The sequence below is a fragment of the Bos grunniens genome, chromosome 11 (assembly GCF_055505025.1).
Source record: "Bos grunniens cultivar Pamir isolate PY7600 chromosome 11, Bosgru_T2T1.0, whole genome shotgun sequence".
NCBI classification, from domain to species: Eukaryota; Metazoa; Chordata; class Mammalia; order Artiodactyla; family Bovidae; genus Bos; species Bos grunniens.
In genome coordinates this window covers 40,466,465-40,489,413 of record NC_141175.1, presented here as the reverse complement: position 1 = coordinate 40,489,413, position 22,949 = coordinate 40,466,465, and positions in this window count along the sequence as shown.

The following is a 22,949-nucleotide window of genomic DNA, read 5'->3' as shown; positions in this document are numbered from 1 at the left end:
CAATGAGTCAACTCTTCACATGAGGTGGCCAAAGTATTGGAGTTTCGGCTTTAGCATCAGTCCTTCCAATGAACACCCAGGACTGATCTCCTTTAGAATGGACTGGTTGGATCTCCTTGCAGTCCAAGGGACTCTCAAGAGTCTTCTCCAACACCACAGTTCAAAAGCATCAATTCTTTGGCGCTCAGCTTTCTTCACAGTCCAACTCTCACATCCATACATGACCACTGGAAAAACCATAGCCTTGACTAGATGGACCTTTTTTGGCAAAGTAATGTCTCTGCTTTTTAATATGCCTTCTAGGTTGGTCATAACTTTCCTTCCAAGGAGTAAGGGTCTCTTAATTTCATGGTTGCAGTCACCATCTGCAGTGATTTTGGAGCCCAAAAAAATAAAGTCTGACACTGTTTCCACTGTTTCCCCATCTATTTCGCATGAAGTGATGGGACCAGATGCCATGGTCTTCATTTTCTGAATGTTGCGCTTTAAGCCAACTTTTTCACTCTCCTCTTTCACTTTCATCAAGAGGCTCTTTAGTTCTTCTTCACTTTCTGCCATAAGGGTGGTGTCATCTGCATATCTGACGTTCTTGGTATTTCTCCAGGCAATCTTGATTTCAGCTTGTGCTTCTTCCAGCCCAGCGTTTCTCATGATGTACTCTGCATAGAAGTGAAATAAACAGGGTGACAATATACAGCCTTGACGTACTCCTTTTCCTATTTGGAACCAGTCTGTTGTTCCATGTCCAGTTCTAACGGTTGCTTCCTGACCTGCGTATAGGTTTCTCAAGAGGCAGGTCAGGTGGTATTGTATAGTAAAAACAAGCAAAAAGTGAACTATAAAAATTAGAAGAAAAAGAAGAAAAAACTATTATTATGCTGAGATGCCAAGATTTTCTGTGTAAAAAAAATGCAAATCTATAGATAAGTTATGGGAGTCAGAGCATTTGGAAATTTTTCTGAATACAAAAATAACTATTAAGTATGAATTGTGTTTCAATATGTCAGCAGCAAACATACAGAAAGTTTAATTTTTAAAAAACATTGATAACAGGAATAAAAGCAGCAACAGATATGACATACCTAGGGAAAAATATTTAATTTATTTAAGAATATTTCCTAAGTATCTGCTACATGTATAGCACTACTGTACATGCTTGAAATCCATCAGCAAATAAAAATTCAAAGATCCTTGTTTCATGAAGGTGATGTTTTAGTTGGAGGAGGCAAAAATAAATGACAAACATGATTAACAAACAAACAGAAATAAATAGGATATTTGATAGGACAGTATTGTGTACTGTTATGAATGGGATATAAAATGAGAAATGCTAAGGGAAAAATGCAGAGCGGGTGACATGTGAACAAAGAATGAAGGAGATAAAGGAGTCAGCAATGTCAATATTTTGGGGAGAAAAGTATTAATGGCAAAGGGAATAGCCAATGGTAAGGTCAAATTGCCAACATTGGCTGGATCATGGAAAAAGCAAGAGAGTTCCAGAAAAACATCTATTTCTGCTTTATTGACTATGCCAAAGCCTTTGACTGTGTGGATCACAATAAACTCTGGAAAATTCTGAAAGAGATGGGAAACCAGATCACCTGACCTGCCTCTTGAGAAACCTATATGCAAGTCAGGAAGCAACCATTAGAACTGGACATGGAACAACAGACTGGTTCCAAATAGGAAAAGGAGTACGTCAAGACTGTATATTGTCACCCTGCTTATTTCACTTCTATGCAGAGTACATCATGAGAAACGCTGGGCTGGAAGAAGCACAAGCTGGAATCAAGATTGCCTGGAGAAATACCAAGAACGTCAGATATGCAGATGACACCACCCTTATGGCAGAAAGTGAAGAGGAACTAAAAGGCCTCGTGATGAAAGTGAAAGTGGAGAATGAAAAAGTTGACTTAAGGCTCAACATTCAGAAAACTAAGATCATGGCCTCTGGTCCCATCACTTCATGGGAAATAGATGGGGAAACAGTGGAAACAGTGGCTGACTTTATTTTGGGGGGCTCCAAAATCACTGCAGATGGTGACTGCAACCATGAAATTAAAAGACACTTACTCCTTGGAAGGAAAGTTATGACCAACCTAGATAGCATATTGAAAAGCAGAGACATTACTTTGCCAAAAAAGGTCCGTCTAGTCAAGGCTAGTCCAGTACTTTGGCCACCTCATGCAAAGAGTTGACTCCTTGGAAAAGACTCTGATGCTGGGAGGGATTAGGGGCAGCAGGAGAAGGGGACGACAGAGGATGAGATGGCTGAATGCATCACTGACTCGATGGACATGAGTGAGTGAACTCCAGGAGTTGGTAATGGACAAGGAGGCCTGGCGTGCTGCAGTTCATGGGGTCGCAAAGAGTTGGACACGACTGAGCGACTGAACTGAACTGAATGGTCTAGTGGTTTTCCCTATTTTCTTCAATTTAAGTCTGAATTTCGCAATAAGGAGCTCATGATCTGAGCCATAGTCAGCTCCCGGTCTTGTTTTTGTTGACTGTATAGAGCTTCTCCATCTTTGGCTGCAAAGAATATAATCAATCTGATTTCAGTGTTGACCATCTGGTGATGTCCATGTGTAGAGTCTTCTCTTGTGTCGTTGGAAGAGGGTGTTTGCTGTGACCAGTGCATTTTCTTGGCAAAACTCTATTAGTCTTTGCCCTGCTTCATTCTGTACTCCAAGGCCAAATTTGCCTGTTAATCCAGGTGTTTCTTGACTTCCTACTTTTGCATTCCAGCCCCCTATAATGAAAAGGACATCTTTTTTGGGTGTTAGTTCTAAAAGGTCTTGTAGGTCTTCATAGAACCGTTCAGCTTCAGCTTCTTCAGTGTTACTGATTGGAGCATAGACTTGGATTACTGTGATACTGAATGGTTTGCCTTGGAAACGAACAGAGATCATTCTGTCGTTTTTGAGATTGCATCCAAGTACTGCATTTTGGATTCTTTTGTTGACCATGATGGCTACTCCTTTTCTTCTGAGGGATTCCTGCCCACAGAAGTAGATAAAATGGTCATCTGAGTTAAATTCACCCATTCCAGACCATTTTAGTTCGCTGATTTCTAGAATGTCAACGTTCACTCCTGTTTGACCACTCCAAATTGCCTTGATCCATGGACCTGATATTCCAGGTTCCTGTGCAATATTGCTCTTTACAGCATCAGACCTTGCTCCTATCACCAGTCACATCCACAACTGGGTATTGTTTTTGCTTTGGCTCCATCCCTTCATTTTTTCTGGAGTTATTTCTCCACTGATCTCCAGTAGCATATTGGGCACCTACTGACCTGGGGAGTTCCTCTTTCAGTATCCTATCATTTTGCCTTTTCATACTGTTCATGGGGTTCTCAAGACAAGAATACTGAAGTGGTTTGCCATTCCCTTCTCCAGTAGACCACATTCTGTCAGCCCTCTCCACCATGACCTGCCCGTCTTGGGTGGCCCCATGGCATGGCTTAGTTTCATTGACTTAGACAAGGCTGTGGTACTAATGTGATTAGATTGACTAGTTTTCTGTGAGTATGGTTTCAGTGTGTCTGCCCTGTGATGCCCTCTTGCAACACCTACCATCTTACTTGGGTTTCTCTTACCCTGGACATGGGGTATCTCCTCAGCACTGCCCCTCCGGACCTGGAATGTGGAATAGCTCCTCTAGGCCCTCCTGCACCCGCGCAGCCACCGCTCCTTGGACGTAAGGTTGCTTCTCCTGGCCGCCGCCCCTGGCCTCGGGCATAGGGTAGCTCCTCCGGGCTGATGCCCCTGACCTCGGGTGTGGGGAGCCTCTCTCGGCTGTTCCTGCGCCGTCACAGCCTGGCACTCTAGAAAACTCAGCAGTGGCCACAGGACTGGAAAAGGTCAGTTTTCATTCCAATCCCAAAGAAAGGCAATGCCAAAGAATGCTCAAACGACCACACAATTCCACTCATCTCACACACTAGTAAAGTGATGCTCAAAATTCTCCAAGCCAGGCTTCAGCAATACGTGAACCTTGAACTTCCAGATGTTCAAGCTGGTTTTAGAAAAGGCAGAGGAACCAGAGATCAAATTGCCAACATCCACTGGATCATGGAAAAAGCAAGAGAGTTCCAGAAAAACATCTATTTCTGCTTTATTGACTATGTCAAAGCCTTTGACTGTGTGGATCACAGTAAACTGTGGGAAATTCTGAAAGAGATGGGAATACCAGACCACCTGACCTGCCTCTTGAGAAACTTATATGCGGGTCAGGAAGCAACAGTTAAAACTGCACATGGAGCAACAGACTGGTTCCAAATAGGAAAAGGAGTATGTCAAGGCTGTATATTGTCACCCTGTTGAAACGCTGGGCTGGAAGAAGCACAAGCTGAAATCAAGATTGCCTGGAGAAATATCAATAACCTCAGATATGCAGATGACACCACCCTTATGGCAGAAAGTGAAGAGGAACTAAAAAGCCTCTTGATGAAAGTGAAATTGGAGAGTGAAAAAGTTGGGTTAAAGCTCAACATTCAGAAAACGAAGATCATGGCATCTGGTCCCACAACTTCATGGGAAATAGATGGGGAAACAGTGGAAACAGTGTCAGACTTTATTTTTTTGGGCTCCAAAATCACTGCAGATGGTGACTGCAGCCATGAAATTAAAAGACGCTTACTCCTTGGAAGGAAGTTATGACCAATCTAGATAGCATATTCAAAAGCAGAGACATTACTTTGCCAACAAAGGTTTGTCTAGTCAAGGCTATGGTTTTTCCTGTGGTCATGTATGGATGTGAGAGTTGGACTGTGAAGAAGGCTGAGCACCGAAGAATTGATGCTTTTGAATTGTGGTGCTGGAGAAGACTCTTGAGAGTCCCTTGGACTGCAAGGAGATCCAACCAGTCCATTCTGAAGGAGATCAGCCCTGGGATTTCTTTGGAAGGAATGATGCTAAAGCTGAAACTCCAGTACTTTGGCCACCTCATGCGAAGAGTTGACTCATTGGAAAAGACTCTGATGCTGGGAAGGATTGGGGGCAGGACGAGAAGGGGATGACAGAGGATGAGATGGCTAGATGGCATCACTGACTTGATAGACGTGAGTCTGAGTGAACTCTGGAAACTCCGGGAGTTGGTGATGGACAGGGAGGCCTGGCGTGCTGTGATTCATGGGGTCGCAAAGAGTCAGACACAACTGAGCGACTGAACTGAACTGAACTGAACCACCTTGCTGGAGCTTCTCCTTTGCCCTTGGGCATAAGGTATCTCCTCACAGCCGCTCCAGCACTGCGCAGCCACTGTTCCAGCACCTATCATCTCACTGAGGTTTCTCTGACCTTGGACATGGGGTATCTCCTCATGTCGTGTAGGGCCACCCAAACGGAGAGTTCTGATAAAATGTGGTCCACTGGAGAGGTTGTGAGAATTGGACTGTAAAGAAAACTGAGCACCGAAGAATTGATGCTTTTGAACTGTGGTGTTTCAGAAGACTCTTGAGAGTCCCTTGGACAGCAAGGAGATCCAACCAGTCCATCCTAAGGGATATCAATCCTGAATATTCTTTGAAAGGACTGAAGCTGAAGCTGAAACTCCAATATTTTGGCCAGTGTTGCAGAGAACTGACTCATTCGAAAAGACCCTGATGCTGGGAAAGATAGAAGGCTGGAGGATAAGAGGACGACAGAGGATGAGATGGTTGGATGGCATCACCAACTTAATGGACATGAGTTTGAGTAAACTCTGGGAGTTGGTGATGGACAGGGAGGCCTAGCGAGCTGCAGTCTATGGGGTCGCAAAGAGTCGGACATGACTGAGTGACTGAATTGAACTGAACTGATTAGAGATTGGGACTTTGAGCCTAATGATATCAACCTGACCTCAGGGGAAGAAAGAAGGCTGAAGATCGAATCACATGACTAATGATTCAATCAGTAGTGCTTACCTAATAAGGTAAGCCCCAGTAAGGACTAGGACACCAAAGCTTGGGCAAGCTTCTCTGGTTATAACACTCCCCATCAGTGTGTCAGGAGAGTGAGGACCCTGACCCTACAGAGAGAGGACAAAGAAAGCTTCATGACTGAGACCCTCCCAGACTTTGCCCTATGCATCTGTCTTTGGCTGGTCCTGATTTGTATCCCTTTGGTATAGTAAAACTGAGTTCTGAGTTATTTTAGTTAATTATTCAATCTGAAACTGTAGTGAGAACCCCTGAATATTTAGCCAGCTGGTCAGAGGTTGGGTAGCCTGGAGACTCCTGACCTCATAGCTCGTTTCCAAAGCAAAGGCAGTTTGTGGAGATAATAATGCCTACAAATTTGATTATGTTGCTTCCTTTAATATCTATTTTCTTTATCTTTCTTTCTTTCTTTTTTCTTTCCTTCCTGCTTTCTTTCTTTATCTTTCTTTGCCTAATTGCATTGGCTAGAACATTAATAGCAGTATAAAATATAAAGTCATAGCAGTTACACACAACTTGTACCTTCATTTTTTACCATTAAACAGCATGCCAACAATCAGCTTGTCAAAGATAGATTGGAAGATTTATTTCTAATTTATCTAACTACTTCTTGGATTGCCTTAACTTTAAAAAGAGAAAGAAAAGACCTTTTAATTGTTTATATTGAGAAAGTATTATTTTATTGAGGTAGGAAGATAAAAGCTTAGTCAGATAAGAAAATTAAGAGGTCTGTTTTACAATACAAAATAAAACATTGAACTTAATCAGAAATGGGCTACAGCTTCTAGTGAATTCTGATCTAATTGATGTGTTCTGCTTTATAGTTACAGTGCAAATACTGTCTCTCTGGTCATATCTGAAAGGAAGACACTCAAAACCTGTCTATCAAGATTAGCAAAAGTCCACTGTGTCTCCACAGGGCTTTTTCCCTTCTGCATCTCCACAGTCCTGGGAATGTACTCATGTCTAAAGAACTGTTCTGGTTATTCTTGTTTCCGCATGGAATCAGAAACCAGACATGCTTCAATGGACCTGGAAGAATCCTCAGTGTCTACCAGAACTTACTGAGTTATAGCTCTTAGTGCCCAAATAGGAGGTCTGGTCCTAACCCTAACTTAGATACTAGGAAGAGTTTCCCCTCATAAAACTTGTAAGTGTCCGACATGAGGCTAAGGCTGACCCTCCTGCTTTGCAAAGGGCTCCTGGTTCAGATTCCTGCCAAAGCTGTAAAGGTTCATCAAGGTGACTTTTGTAACTGTCATCATAGCAGTGGACCCTGTGCCAAACCAAAGAAAAAGCTCTAGAATTTGCTTATCAATTCTCTTTTATAATATGTCACTTTCTTTAATATGTTTATTCATTCTTATTCTTCTTAAGTTTGTTATTTGTTTCTAGTTTATTGAGTTGATGACTTAATTTATCTTTATCATTCTTTCCATTGTTAAATAATACAAACGTTTACTAATTTCTTAATTTCTTCCTGTGTATAACTGACTCAACTTTATTCCTTCATTTTCAACATGTACTATTCACATTACATTGGGAAAGACTGATGCTGAATCTGAAGCTCCAAATCATTGGCCATCTGATGTAAACAGTCAACTCATTGGAAAAGACCGTGATGCTGGGAAGACTGAGGGCAGGAGGAGAAGGGGCAACAGAGGATGAGATAGTTGGATGGCCTCATTGACTCAATGGATAGGACTTTGAACAAACTCAGGGAGATAGCGAAAGACAGAGGAGCCTGGCAAGCTGCGGTTCACGGGGTTACAACGAGTCAGACGTGACTTAGTGACTGAACAACAACAACACTGACATTCAGTTCAGTCCAGTTTGGTTGCTTAGTCGTTTCCAACTCTTTGCGACCCCATGAACCACAGCACGCCAGGCCTTCATGTCCATCAACAACTCCCGGAATCCACCCAAACCCATGTCCATTGAGTCAGTGATGCCATCCAATCGTCTCATCCTCTGTCATCCCCTTCTCCTCCTGCCCTCAATCTTTCCCAGCTCCAGGGTCTTTTCAAATGAGTCAGCTCTTCACATCAGGTGGCCAAAGTATTGGAGTTTCAGCTTCAACACCAGTTCTACCAATGAACACCCAGGACTGATCTTCCTTAGGATGAACTGGTTGGATCTCCTTGCAGTCCAAGGGACTCTCAAGAGTCTTCTCCAACACCACAGTTCAAAAGCATCAATTCTTCAGCCCTCAGCTTTCTTCATAGTCCAACTCTCACATCCATACATGACTACTGGAAAAACCATAGCGTTGACTAGACAGACATTTCTGGCAAAGTAATGTCTCTGCTTTTTCATATGCTGTCCAGGTTGGTCATAACTTTTCTTCCAAGGAGTAAGCGTCTTTTAATTTCATGGCTGCAATCACCATCTGCAGTGATTTTGGAGCCCAAAAAAATAAAGTCAGCCACTGTTTCCACTGTTTCCCCCTCTATTTGTCATGAAGTGATGGGACCAGAGGCCATGATCTTAGTTTTCTGAATGTTGAGCTTTAAGCCAACTTTTGCACTCTCCACTTTCACTTTCATCAAGAGGCTTTTTAGTTCCTCTTCACTTTCTGCCATAAGGGTGGTGTCATCTGCATATCTGAGGTTACTGATATTTCTCCTGGCAATCTTGATTCCAGTTTGTGCTTCTTCCAGCCCAGCATTTGTCATGATGTACTCTGTATATAAGTTAAACAAGCAGGGTGACAATATACAGCCTTGATGTACTCCTTTTCACATTTGAAACCAGTCTGTTGTTCCATGTTCAGTTCTAACTGTTGCTTCCTGACCTGCATACAGGTTTCTTAAGAGGCAGGTCAGATGGTCTGGTATTCCAATCTCTTTCAGAATTTTCCAGTTTATTGACAGTACTATTATTTATTTAAATTACCTAAAATTTCATAAGGCTATTTTTAAAAAATGTGTGTCAGTTCCAAGATTCAAGGCAGAACATAAAGTTACAGAGGTGGAACTTAATTCTTAGCCCATGAGTATGTATTGATTCAATGACTTGCTTCTAATAAATCAAATGTGGAGAGAAAAAATAGTAACTTTACAATGGAGAAAACTGATAGAGACCACTTTGTTATCAGGGTGAACAGCACTAGTACTAAGTCATGTAGATATCATATGCCCTCTGATATGATGTATATATTTATCTGATATCCTTCCCCAAAATCTATAACCCCAGTGTAATCATGACAAGATATCAGATAAACCCAAAACAAAGAGCATTTTATAAAATATTTAATGTGCTTGTGCTAAGTCACTTCAGTCATGTCTGGCTCTTTGTGACACCATGGACTGTAGCCCACCATGCTCCTCTGTCCATGGGATTCTCCAGGCAAGAATACTGGAATGTATTGCTATGCCCTTCTCCAGGAGATCTTTCTGACCCAGGGATCAAACCGATGTCTCTTATGTCTCCTGAATTGTCAAACAGGGTCTTCACCACTAGGGCCACCTGGGAACTATAAAGTATTTAATAGTACTCTTCAAAAGTGTCAAGGTTCTTGTATTCATTTCTCAGGGCCACTAAAACAAATTGCCACACACCTACTGCCTTAAAATGTGCAGTATGCTAAGTCGCTTCAGTCCTGTCCGACTCTTTGCAACCCTATAGACTGTAGCCCACCAGGCTCCTCTGTTCATGGGCTTCTCCAGGCAAGAATACTGGAGTGGATTGCTATGCCCTCCCCCAGGGGATCTTCCCGACCCAGGAATTGAAACTGTGTCTTCCACAGCTTCTACCTTACAGATGAATTCCTTACTGCTGAGCCACTGGGGAAGCCCATAAAATAGCAGATATTTATTTTCTTATAATTTTGAGGCCAAAAGTCTGAAATTAACATGTCAGCGAAGGCTGTGGGAAGAATCTTGCTTTTCTTCTTCCAGCTTCTGGTGACTTGTGGTGTTTCTCAGCTTTGAGAAGCCTAACTCCAGTCTCTGCCCCATCTTTATATGCCCCATCTTCCTTCCTTATGTGTCTCAAAACTTCCTCTCCTTTCGCTTACCAAGACACCAATCATTGGATTTAGGATCCACTCTAAATCCAAGATGATCTTATCCCAAGATTCTTAATTTAAATCTGTGAAGACCCTATTTCCAAATTAGGTCACATTCACAGGTACCAGGGGTTGGGGCTTGGACAGAGATGACTAGATGCCATGTGGTGTCCTGGAGTTAAAAAAAGAGACATTAAAGATAAACACTGGTAAAGTGCAAATAAAATCTGTATGTTATTTAATAAAGCCATGACAATATTAGTTTCTTATTATTGTTTAACACTGCCTTAATATATATTTCCCAGTTTTGATTATTGTGCCATGATCATGTAAGATATGCATTCTTACTAGAAGAAACTAGGTGAAGGGTATATGGGGATTTTCTGTACTATCTTCACAACTCCTCTATAAATCTAAAATTATTTCAAGTCAAAAGTTTTGTTTAAATGACCATGCCATGCCAGGTCACTTCAGTCGTGTCCAACTCTGTGTGACCCCATGGACAGCAGCCCACCAGACTCCTCCATCCACAGGATTCTCTAGGCAAGAATACTGGAGTGGGTTGCCATTTCCTTCTCCATTAAATGACCATATCATACTATTTTATTAAGAGATAAAAACTCAAGAGTTTGTTTAAAAGTCCAGATTAGACCAGCTAAAACAATAAAAAGAAATACTGATATGTCAGGAAAAAATAGTCAAAGATGTTTGGCTTTACATTTAAAATAAATAATAAAGTCAAGTGGTGATATTATTACTGCCAAGTAAAACTTACGGCAAAATCAGTAAATAAAGTAATAGGAAGACTTTTGTGATGATGGAACATGTAATCCACATGGAAGACTTAATAGTCATAAACTTTATATACTGAATTACATATATCCAAACTATATGAAACTAAAAATCCCTGTTGGAATTGCCAAAAGAAACTAGCTAAGTTAGAGAGCATTCTTTGGCATTGTCTTTCTTTGGGATTGGAATGAAAACTGACATTTCCAGTCTTGTGTCCACTGCTGAGTTTTCCAAATTTGCTGGCATATTGAGTGCAGCACTTTCACAGCATCATCTTTCAGGATTTGAAATAGGTCAACTGGAATTTCATCACCTCCACTAGCTTTGTTCGTAGGGATGCTTTCTACGGCCCACTTGACTTCACATTCCAGGATGTCTGGCTCTATGTGAGTGATCCCACCATCATGATTATCTGGGTCGTGAAGATCTTTTTTGTACAGTTCTTCTGTGTATTCTTGCCATCTCTTCTTAATATCTTCTGCTTCTGTTAGGTCCCTACCATTTCTGTTCTTTATCGAGCCCATCTTTGCATGAAATGTTCCCTTGGTATCTCTAATTTTCTTGAAGAGATCTCTAGTCTTTCCCATTCTGTTGTTTTCCTCTATTTCTTTGCATTGATCTCTGAGGAAGACTTTCTTATCTCTCCTTGCTATTCTTTGGAACTCTGCATTCAGATACTTATATCTTTCCTTTTCTCCTTTGCTTTTCGCTTCTCTTCTTTTCACAGCTATTTGTAAGGCCTCCTCAGACAGCATTTTGCTTTTTTGCATTTCTTTTCCATGGGGATTTTTTGGGGCTCCAAAATCACTGCAGATGGTGATTGCAGCCATGAAATTAAAAGACGCTTACTCCTTGGAAGGAAAGTTATGACCAACCTAGATAGTATATTGAAAAGCAGAGACATTACTTTGCCAACAAAGGTCCGTCTAGGCAAGGCTATGGTTTTTCCAGTGGTCATATATGGATGTGAGAGTTGGACTGTGAAGAAAGCTGAGCGCTGAAGAATTGATGCTTTTGAACTGTGGTGTTGGAGAAGACTCTTGAGAGTCCCTTGGACTGCAAGGAGATCCAACCAGTCCATCCTAAAGGAGATCAGTCCTGGGTGTTCTTTGGGAGGACTGATGCTAAAGCTGAAACTCCAATATTTTGGCCACTTCATGCAAAGAGTTGACTCATTGGGAAAGACCCTGGTGCTGGGAGGGATTGGGGGCAGGAGGAGAAGGGGATGACAGAGGAAGAGATGGTTGGATGGCATCATTGACTCAACGGACCTGAGTTTGAGTGAACTCCAGGAGATGGTGATGGACAGAGAGGCCTGGCATGCTGCAATTCATGAGGTCGAAAGAGTAGGACATGACTGAGCAACTGAACTGACTGAAATGACTCCATGGGGATGGTCTTGATCCCTGTCTCCTGTACAATGTCACGAACCTCTGTCCATAGTTCATCAGGCACTCTGTCTATCAGATCTAGTCCCTTAAATCCATTTCTCACTTCCACTGTATAATCATAAGGGATTTGGTTTAGGTCATACCTGAATGGTCTAGTGGTTTTCCCTACTTTCTTCAATTTAAGTCTGAATTTGGCAATAAGGAGTTCATGATCTGAGCCACAGTCAGCTCCCGGTCTTGTTTTTGCTGACTGTATAGAGCTTCTCCACCTTCGGCTGCAAAGAACATAATCAATCTGATTTTGGTGTTGACCATCTGGTGATGTCCATGTGTAGAGTCTTCTCTTGTCTTGTTGGAAGTGTGTGTTTGCTATGACCAGTGCATTTTCTTGGCAAAACTCTATTAGTCTTTGCCCTGCTTCATTCCGTACTCCAAGGCCAAATTTGCCTGTTACTCCAGGTGTTTCTTGACTTCCTACTTTTTTATTCCAGTCTCCTATAAAGAAAAGGACATCTTTTTTTCATTCCAATCCCAAAGAAAGGCAATGCCAAAGAATGCTCAAACTACCGCACAATTGCACTCATCTCACACACTAGTAAAGAAATGCTCAAAATTCTCCAACCCAGGCTTCAGCAGTATGTGAACCATGAACTTCCAGATGTCCAAGCTGGTTTTAGAAAAGGCAGAGGAACCAGAGATCAAATTGCCAACATCTGCTGGATCATGGAAAAAGCAAGAGAGTTCCAGAAAAACATCTATTTCTGCTTTATTGACTATGCCAATGCCTTTGCCTGTGTGGATCACAGAAAACTGTGGAAAATTCTGAAAGAGATGGGAATACCAGACCACCTGACCTGCCTCTTGAGAAACCTATATGCGGGTCAGGAAGCAACCGTTAGAACTGGACATGGAACAACAGACTGGTTTCAAATAGGAAAAGAAGTACATCAAGGCTGTATATTGTCACCCTGCTTGTTTAACTTATATGCAGATACATCATGAGAAACGCTGGCTGGAAGAAGCACAAGCTGGAATCAAGATTGCTGGGAGAAATATCAATAACCTCAGATATGCAGATGACACCACCCTTATGGCAGAAAGTGAAGAGGAACTAAAAAGCCTCTTGATGAGAGTGATAGAGGAGAGTGAAAAGGTTGGCTTAAAGCTCAACATTCAGAAAACAAAGATCATGGCATCTGGTCCCATCACTTCATGGGAAATAGAGGGGGAAACAGTGGAAACAGTGTCAGACTTTATTTTTTGGGCTCCAAATTCACTGCAGATGGTGACTGCAGCCATGAAATTAAGAGACCCTTACTCCTTGGAAGGAAAGTTATGACCAACCTGGATAGCATATTGGGGAGCAGAGATGTTACTTTGCCAGCAAAGGTCCATCTAGTCAAGGCTATGGTTTTTCCAGTGGTCATGTATGGATGTGATAGTCGGACTGTGAAGAAAGCTGAGCACTGAAGAATTGATGCTTTTGAACTGTGGTGTTGGAGAAGACTCCTGAGAGTCCCTTGGACTGCAAGGAGGTGCAACCAGTCCATTCTGACAGAGATCAGTCCTGGGTGTTCATTGGAAGGACTGATGCTGAAGCTGAAACTCCAATACTTTGGCTACCTCATGTGAAGAGTTAACTCTTTGGAAAAGACCCTGATGCTGGGAGGGATTGGGGGCAGGAGGAGAAGGGGATGACAGAGGATGAGATGACTGGATGGCATCCCCGACTCAATGGACATTAGTTTGAGTAAACTCTGGGAGTTGGTGATGGACAGGGAAGCCTGGAGTGCTGGGATTCATGGGGTCGCAAAGAGTTGAACACGACTGAGCAACTGAACTGAACTGAAGTTAGAGAGAGGAGAGAGGAAAACTTATACCATATCCATCAATTTTTAAGATTAAATACATGAAAATAGAATATGAAAAACTTCAATATCATATGTTTGCATCTTAACATAGAATCACAATGACATGCAGTCATGTCAGTATCTGCTTTCAGTGGTTTAAATACCATGAGCTGTGTTCATTGTTGAAGAGGTTTTTTTTCAAAGGCAAACAATTTCTGATACAGTTCTAAACAACATCTTCCCTCAATTTACATTCATTCCTGGAAATTTTGGAACCACCCAAAAATGTACAAAGTAAATCTCTCCATGTAAAATAAGTTAGTATCTAAATCCAGAAAACTGAGTTTAGATAAAGATAAGTGTTATCTAAACTTAATTTAGATTAAAAATCACATGGGATGTAGGACAAGATCACGGAGCCTATTGCAATCTCAGCTGAGCAACCCTCCAAATGACTTCAGTGTGTGTCTGATACACACAATTAATTTTGACAACTAAAATTCTCCTACAATTTTCTTCAAATCTTTTACTGCTTGTTATATGCTACCTGTTAATAGTTTGGAGAGAGCTCCAAAACAACGGTGGCATATTTGGGATGTCCCAACTGGACACAAGGTTTTCTTTTTATGTTTTATTGCCTGAAGTTAGCTGGGTCTTCTACTTAGTAGGATTCTCCAGTTAGGGGACCGCTGAAGCAACTGACACCCATTTTCTTGTAGCTCTTTACTTGGTTGGAACAAGGGTGGAAGCCCATCATACTCTGTAAGGCCTTTAATCTGGAAAATCCTGAAGCCACTGGCCGTCAGGTTCTGTCCGTGAGAACTGCCCTCCACTCCACTCTCTGCCATTCTGAACAGGGCAGTATTTGCATCTCTGACTGGAGGTGGCCTCAGTTCTAGTGTTACTGAGTCCAAGCTCAGTATACTCACTGTAAACAGGCCAATAAATCGAAAGATGTGGTTTTGAGGCAAGGAATACTTTATATGTAAAGCCAGCAGAACTAGAGGATGACAGACTATTGTCTGAAAACGGCCATCTTATTGGGGTCAGTTTCTTTTATAGAACAGAGAAGAGGAGGAGGTGAAGAAGTAAAGTAAAAAGGCCATTTATCTTGCAAAATATCTCCTTACTTGGCCAGCATTAGGGGAGGGGATGTGTTAATTTCTTCTCCTCTGCAGTCATTCACAGGTGGGCAGGGTCAGATTGTCTCCCTGCGAGCTGATCAAAGGCACTTTAGTTTAACAGTCAGGCAGGGGGGCAGGGTTCCCTGTGACTTGCTTTTATGTATGCTTACAGCTATAGACAGCTATTATAATAACAAAAGCAACAAAAAGAGAAGGTTAAAGTAACAAAGAGATCCAATGTGGAGTCAGTTTTCTCTTCCCTGTTACACTGGGCATGTCCACTGTGTCAAATGTTTTCTTTCCCAGTGGTATAGCTGAAATTAGTATGGGCACTGCCTCCTTTGCCTGAAATGGATGTTCCACTTCAAATCTGCTATTGCAAAATCTTTCCCAGGCCATCTGAGTGCAATGGAAGCTGGCATTTGGGTGCAGTCAGCTGCTCTGGAGTTGAGTTATTTGTACATTGGAAATTTGACTGCATCTAAGTGTCATCATATGGTTCACGGTGTTCTCAAGGCAAGAATACTGAAGTGGTTTGCCATTCCCTTCTCCAGTGGACCACATTCTGTCAGCCCTCTCCACCATGACCCACCCGTCTTGGGTGGCCCCACGGCATGGCTTAGTTTCATTGAGTTAGGCAAGGCTGCGGTCCTAGTGTGATTAGATTGACTAGTTTTCTGTGATTATGGTTTCAGTGTGTCTGCCCTCTGATGTCCTCTTGCAACACCTACCGTCTTACTTGGGTTTCTTTTATGTTGGGCGTGGGGTATCTCTTCACGGCTGCTCCAGCAAAGCGCAGCTGCTGGTCCTTATCTTGGATGAGGGGTATCTCCTCACCGCAGCCCCTCCTGACCTTGAACGTGGAATAGCTCCTCTCTGCCTTTCCTGCGCCGTCGCAGCCTGGCACTCTAGAAAACTCAGCATTGGCCACAGGACTGGAAAAGGTCAGTTTTCATTCCAATCCCAAAGAAAGGCAATGCCAAAGAATGCTCAATCAGATCAGATCAGATCAGTCGCTCAGTTGTGTCCGACTCTTTGCGACCCCATGAATCGCAGCATGCCAGGCCTCCCTGTTCATCAGCAACTCCCGGAGTTCACTCAGACTCATGTCCATCCAGTCAGTGATGCCATCCAGCCATCTCATGCTCTGTCATCCCCTTCTCCTCCTGCCCCCAATCCCTCCCAGCATCAGAGTCTTTTCCAACGAGTCAACTCTTCGCATGAGGTGACCAAAGTACTGGAATTTCAGCTTCAGCATCATTCCCTCCAAAGAAATCCCAGGGCTGATCTCCTTCAGAATGGACTGGTTGGATCTCCTTGCAGTCCAAGGGACTCTCAAGAGTCTTCTCCAACACCACAGTTCAAAAGCATCAATTCTTCGGTGCTCAGCCTTCTTCATAGTCCAACTCTCACATCCATACATGACCACAGGAAAAACCATAGCCTTGACTAGACAGACCTTTGTTGGCAAAGTAATGTCTCTGTTTTTGAATATGCTATCTAGGTTAGTCATAACTTTCCTTCCAAGGAGTAAGTGTCTTTTAATTTCATGGCTGCAGTCACCATCTGCAGTGATTTTGGAGCCCAGAAAAATAAAGTCTGACACTGTTTCCACTGTTTCCCCATCTATATCCCATGAAGTGATGGGACCAGATGCCATGATCTTCATTTTCTGAATGTTGAGCTTTAAGCCAACCTTTTCACTCAAACTACCACACAATTGCACTCATCTCACACGCTAGTAAAGTAATGCTCAAAATTCTCCAAGCCAGGCTTCAGCAATATGTGAACTGTGAACTTCCAGATGTTCAAGCTGGTTTTAGAAAAGGCAGAGGAACCAGAGATCAAATTGCCAACATCCACTGGATCATTGAAAAAGCAAGAGTGTTCCAGAGAAACATCTATTTCTGCTTTATTGACTATGCCAAAGCCTTTGACTGTGTGGATCACAATAAACTGTTGGAAATTCTGAAAGAGATGGGAATACCAGACCACCTGACCTGCCTCTTGAGAAATTTGTATGCAGGTCAGGAAGCAACAGTTAGAACTGGACATGGAACAACAGACTGGTTCCAAATAGGAAAAGGAGTACATCAAGGCTGTATATTGTCACCCTGCTTATTTAACTTATATGTAGATACATCATGAGAAACGCTGGGCTGGAAGAAGCACAAGGTGGAATCAAGATTGCTGGGAGAAATATCAATAACTTCAGATATGCAGATGATACCACCCTTATGGCAGAAAGTGAAGAGGAACTCAAAAGCCTCTTGAAAGTGAAAGAGGAGAGTGCAAAAGTTGGCTTAAAGCTCAACATTCAGAAAACAAAGATCATGGCATCTGGTCCCATCACTTCATGGGATATAGATGGGGAAACAGTGTCAGACTTTATTTTTTTGGTGCTCCAAATTCACTGCAGATGGTGACTTCAGCCATGAAATTAAAAGACACTTACTCCTTGGAAGGAAAGTTATGGCCAACCTAGATAGCATATTGAAAAGCAGAGACATTACTTTGCTATCAAAGGTCCATCTAGTCAAGGCTATGGTTTTTCCAGTAGTCATGTATGGATGTGAGAGTTGGACTGTGAAGAAGGCTAAGCGCCGAAGAATTGATGCTTTTGAACTGTGGTGTTGGAGAAGACTCTTGAGAGTCCCTTGGACTGCAAGGAGATCCAACCAAGTCCATTCTGAAGGAGATCAGCCCTGGGATTTCTTTGGAAGGAATGATGCTAAAGCTGAAACTCCAGTACTTTGGCCACCTCATGCAAAGAGTTGACTCAATGGAAAAGACTCTGATGCTGGGAGGGACTGGGGGCAGGAGGAGAAGGGGATGACAGAGGATGAGATACCTGGATGGCATCACCGACTCGATGGACATGAGTTTGTGTGAACTCTGGGAGTTGGTCATGGACAGGGAGGCCTGGCCTGCTGTGATTCATGGGGTCACAAAGAGTCGGACACTACTGAGCGACTGAACTGAACTGACTGAAGTGTCATCACCACCCTTCACTCCCAGCCTTAGGGGCCTTTGCCCTTTGTCCCATTAATGTGCTCTCCCAGAACATTTTATTTCCCTTGCTTGAATCATGGGTTGCTTGTCACTTCCGTCATACTGGTCCTTTGCCTTGGTGTAGGTAGCAAAAACTTGTCAGCTTCTGGCCTTTCAATGGCAACCGTCCATCTTTCCTAGTGCTAAAACAAAATTTTACTCTATTTTTGTGTTCAGTTCAGTTCAGTTCAGTCGCTCAGTCGTGTCCGACTCTTTGTGTTATTAAGTTCTAAAAGAATATGGATGAGAAGGTAGTTAATATACAATTTGGGGGGGGTGCTGTGTTTGGTCCTCGTTGCTTCACGCAGGCTTTTTGCAGTCATGAGGGCCACCCTCTAGTGGCGGTACACGGGCTTCTCATTGCGGTGGCTTCTTTTGTTACAGAGCACAGGCTCTAGGGCATGTGGGCTTCAGTATTTGTGCCTCATGAATTTAGTTGCATGTGGAATCTTCCCAGACCAGGGATCAAACTTGTGTCTCTTGGCAGGTGGATTCTTAACCACCAGACTACCAGGGAAGTCCTATATGGACTTTAAATGCCACCTTCAACCAGAGGCTGGAGAGGAAGCTGAGTTAATGTCAGACCCCAACAGGACCTTGTCATGGGGCTTTGAAGGTCTGGCAAATGACTGTTGAAAGCAGCAATTTTGATGGGGCTGTGGTGTCTCTGGTGCTGAGGGACGGGAAGGAGAATTATTTTTTTGTTTTTTTTTTTTATGAAGCTTTAATGAACAAATTGTTTCAATTTTATACTAATGTTTCCAGAATATAGAGAAGGAGGCAATACTTCTTCACTTATTCTGAGAACTTGGTATAAACTTAAAAACCCAAATTTGGCAAGGATAGTATAGAAAGGAAAAATTACAGATCAATCTCACTCCTGAATGTTCAAAAATTCTAGACTAAATATTGACAAATCAAATTTTAGCAATGTATAAGAAATACAATATATCATGATTAAATTGGGTTTATCTTAGGGATTCAAGTGTGATTTAACATTCAAATATTTATAGATATCATTCATCTCATGCAGATAATACCACTTTAATGGCAGAAAGTGGAAAGGAACTAAAAAGCCTCTTGAGGGTGAAAGAGGAGAGCCTCTCGAGCCCTGAAACTCAAGATTACAAAAACTAAGATCATGACATCTGGTTCCATCACTTCACGGCAAGTAGAAGGGGAAGAAGTGGAAGCAGTGACAGATTTTATTTTCTTGGGCTCCAAAATCACTATGGACAGTGACTGCAGCCATGGAGTTAAAAGACGCTCGCTTTTTGGAAGGAAAACTATGACAAAACTAGACCACATGTCAAAAAGCAGAGATGTCACTTTGCCAACAAATGCCCACAGAGTCAAAGGTATGATTTTTCTGGCTTCCCTTGATGGCTCAGTTGGTAAAGAATCTGCCTGCAATGCAGGAGACCCAGGTTCAGTCCCTGGATCGGAAAGATCCCTTGGAGAAGGCAATGGCAACCTACTCAAGTATTCTTGTCTGGGAAATCCTGTGGACAGAGGAGCCTGGCAGGCTACAGACCAAGGGGTCACAAAGAGTCAGACATGACTGAGGGTGGTCATGTATGGATGTGAGAGCTGAACCATAAAGAAGGCTGAGTTCCAACGAATTGATACTATCTAATTGTGGTGCTGAAGAATACTCTTGAGAGCTCCTCGGACAGCAAGGAGATCAAACCAGTCTATCCTAAAGGAAATCAACCCAGAATATTCATTGGAAGGACTGATGCTGAAACTAAAGCTCCAATACTTTGGCCACCTGATGTGAAGGGCCTGCACATTGGAAAAGACTCTGATGCTGGTAAAGACTGAAAGCAAAAGGAGATGTGGGAGGCAGAGGATGAGATGGTTAGAGAGCATCACCAACCCAATGGACATGAATTTGAACAAATTCCAGGAGATAATGAAGGACAGGGGAGCCTGGTATGCTGCAGTCCGTGGAGCTGCAAAGAGTCGACATGACTGAGCGACTGAACAACAACAAATTACATCAAGAAATTAAATGAGAAAAAAAAAACAGTCAATAGGTTCAGAAAAATCATTTGACAAATTCAAAACCAATTTATGATTTTATTCAAAAAATGAGAGGGGCAATTGAACTGCTGATGTCTCTCTCTACAGGTCTTGCCTGGTTTCAGGGGACAGTGACCATACTGGTATTGACTTAGACAGACAGCAGCCAGATCATGACAAACAAGGTTCACATGCCTTTTTTTTTTTTTTTTTTTCACAAATGCAAAAGTAAGAAAATTGAAAATCATATTTCCAGGTTATTTATATGCATGAATAACCTCTATTCCAGAACTATGTGGATTTGTTCTTTTATCATCTGTTTGATGAAAGTGTATGTTTCTCCCTCGATGGTCTCATTTGGCTCTTTGGAGTGAGGTAGTTAGGGCAGGCCGGAGAAGGCAATGGCACCCCACTCCAGTACTCTTGCTTGGAAAATCCCATGGACAGAGGAGCCTGGTAGGCTGCAGTCCATGGGGTTGCTAAGAGTCAGACACGACTGAGCGACTTCATTTTCACCTTTCACTTTCATGCATTGGAGAAGGAAATGGCAACCCACTCCAGTGTTCTTGCCTGGAGAATCCCAGGAATGGCTGAGCCTGGCGGGCTGCTGTCTATGGGGTCGCACAGAGTCGGACACGACTGAAGCAACTTAGCAGCAGCAGCAGCAGTTAGGGCAGCAGTTCATGTGGAAACTGAGCCTTAGCAAGGTAAAGCTTTCAATCAGAATCAGGTAGCTAGCAAATGCTGGAGGACCAGGACTGGGTCTCTGATTTGGATCTGAGTCCAGTTTTTTCTCTAGCACATTTATTCACATTATCTGATTTGTTGAAAACACAAGCACAGGATATAGAAGAGAGTTTTAACATGAAAACTAAGTTTTAGATGAATGTCAAGTCTTCCGTTTGTTCTCATTGTGAAGAGTATCAAATGGTAGACCTTTAGGGTACAGAATCCCAATCCCCATCCTCTCACACACATACACAGGCAGAGTTCATCTCTGTGAGACCAGCATCTTTCCAGGGTCTTTTGAGCCCTTTAGCTAACCACATTAAGGCAGCCAAATCCACAATGCTTTCTTTCATGCTTGAGCTCTGTAGATGGGACTTCCCTCCTTAGTTGTTCATCTCTGCCATGGAAATTACTCAGTAAACAGTAAAACTAGGCACAGCAACCCCCACTCCCAACCCACACGCACCCCAAGATCAAAATTCTCGGCAATCTCTAAGAACTTCCTGAGGAATAAATATAGAGAGGAGCCTTCCCACTTAGATCCTTAGAAACTAGCCTCCTCCAATTCTCTAACCCATGCCCATCAGGCAGTGTAGGAGCTTGGTCACACTTGTCTTAACCCATCTCTTGGAGTACCAGTGAATGGTGTGGGGAGCTGGACTGAGCACAGCTAATCCTTTTAGGTAAATTAATTAACTTCTCAGGGACCCAGGGCAAAAAATACAGGATTAATAATGCCTGCTGTATTAGTCAACTATTATGAACAACCACAGACTCTCAGTTATGTTCAATAATAAGCATTTCTTTTCACCCATCAGTGGTCAGCTAGGTAGGGTGTCCTAGGCAAGGCTTGGCTGAACATCACTGTGAATCCAGCTGGCTCTGATCTGTTCCATGTGTCTCATTCTGGATACCTGGTAGATGAGGCAGCCACTGAAACCATGAAGGACCCTGCTGAACAGAGAATCTGCCACTTAAAAACTCCCTGCTCACCATCAGATTCATCACACTCCTAGGGTTGGTCCTGCTTCCCCTTTGACAAAGGTTTTAGCACCTTCTAAGCTCCCTCTCCAGCCTGTTTTACTTCACAAATGGGGAGGGAGTCCACAGTGAGAGGGTATGCTGTCCGAGTTCTGAAGGCACATACATGTCCCCATGTCCCCTCCTCCAGGAAGAGTCCAGCTCAGATGGAACTGAAATGACCCTTAGACTTTCCGCTGTAGACAATCTTTGCCTTTGACTCCAAACATACTTAACGACATTTTCGAGAAGCACTCTTAGAATCTGATTCCCTAGAATCCTGCATTGACCTCCCCTGTTTCATAAACTCCAAAGAACACAGACCCATAGGCAGGCATGTGTAGCTGGTTAGTGTCTGATGGCATTGCCAAGACCCTGGTGGGTCTGACAGAATCCCACCCCACCCCAAAGCATCACCCTTCAGAGCATGGCAGGTATCCACAGGCACCCATCAACATTTTGGGAAACAAAATGCAATCACAACACTATGGTTTAAGTGATCCCTTCCCTGTTTGTTTTGCACATCTGGTTTGCAGAATTAAGTTTACAGTAAAAGAAGTAGCAACCCTGTGTTTGAATTCAAGCATCCTTGGCCCTTGCATAATTCAGAGGCAGGACTCTCATTATCCACTAACCAACACATGATACAGTCATTTATATGACTTAAAACATTTAGATAGAACATAAATTAATGCTATAAAAACCAGTGTCTTGACAGTAGAATAAAGAAATGTCAAAGTACTTTGACATAGTCAAAGTTTATTATGCCAAACGCTATGTTATGAATAGAATCCAGAAAATATAGTTCCAGGAACTCTAGAAGTAGAAGATGGTTGCTCAGAAAGGACGATTATGTTTATACTTCATCATTCAAAACTTCAACTCCTCATCTTTCCACTTACTCACTTGTCAACTTGTCAACATCCTTTCCACTGTCTCAAAGGATCACACAGTGGGAAGAGCCAAGGCAAACAGGTACAGGCCGGCATCCCAGGCCCACAAACAGGTACAGAGATGATTAATCAAAGTTATTTG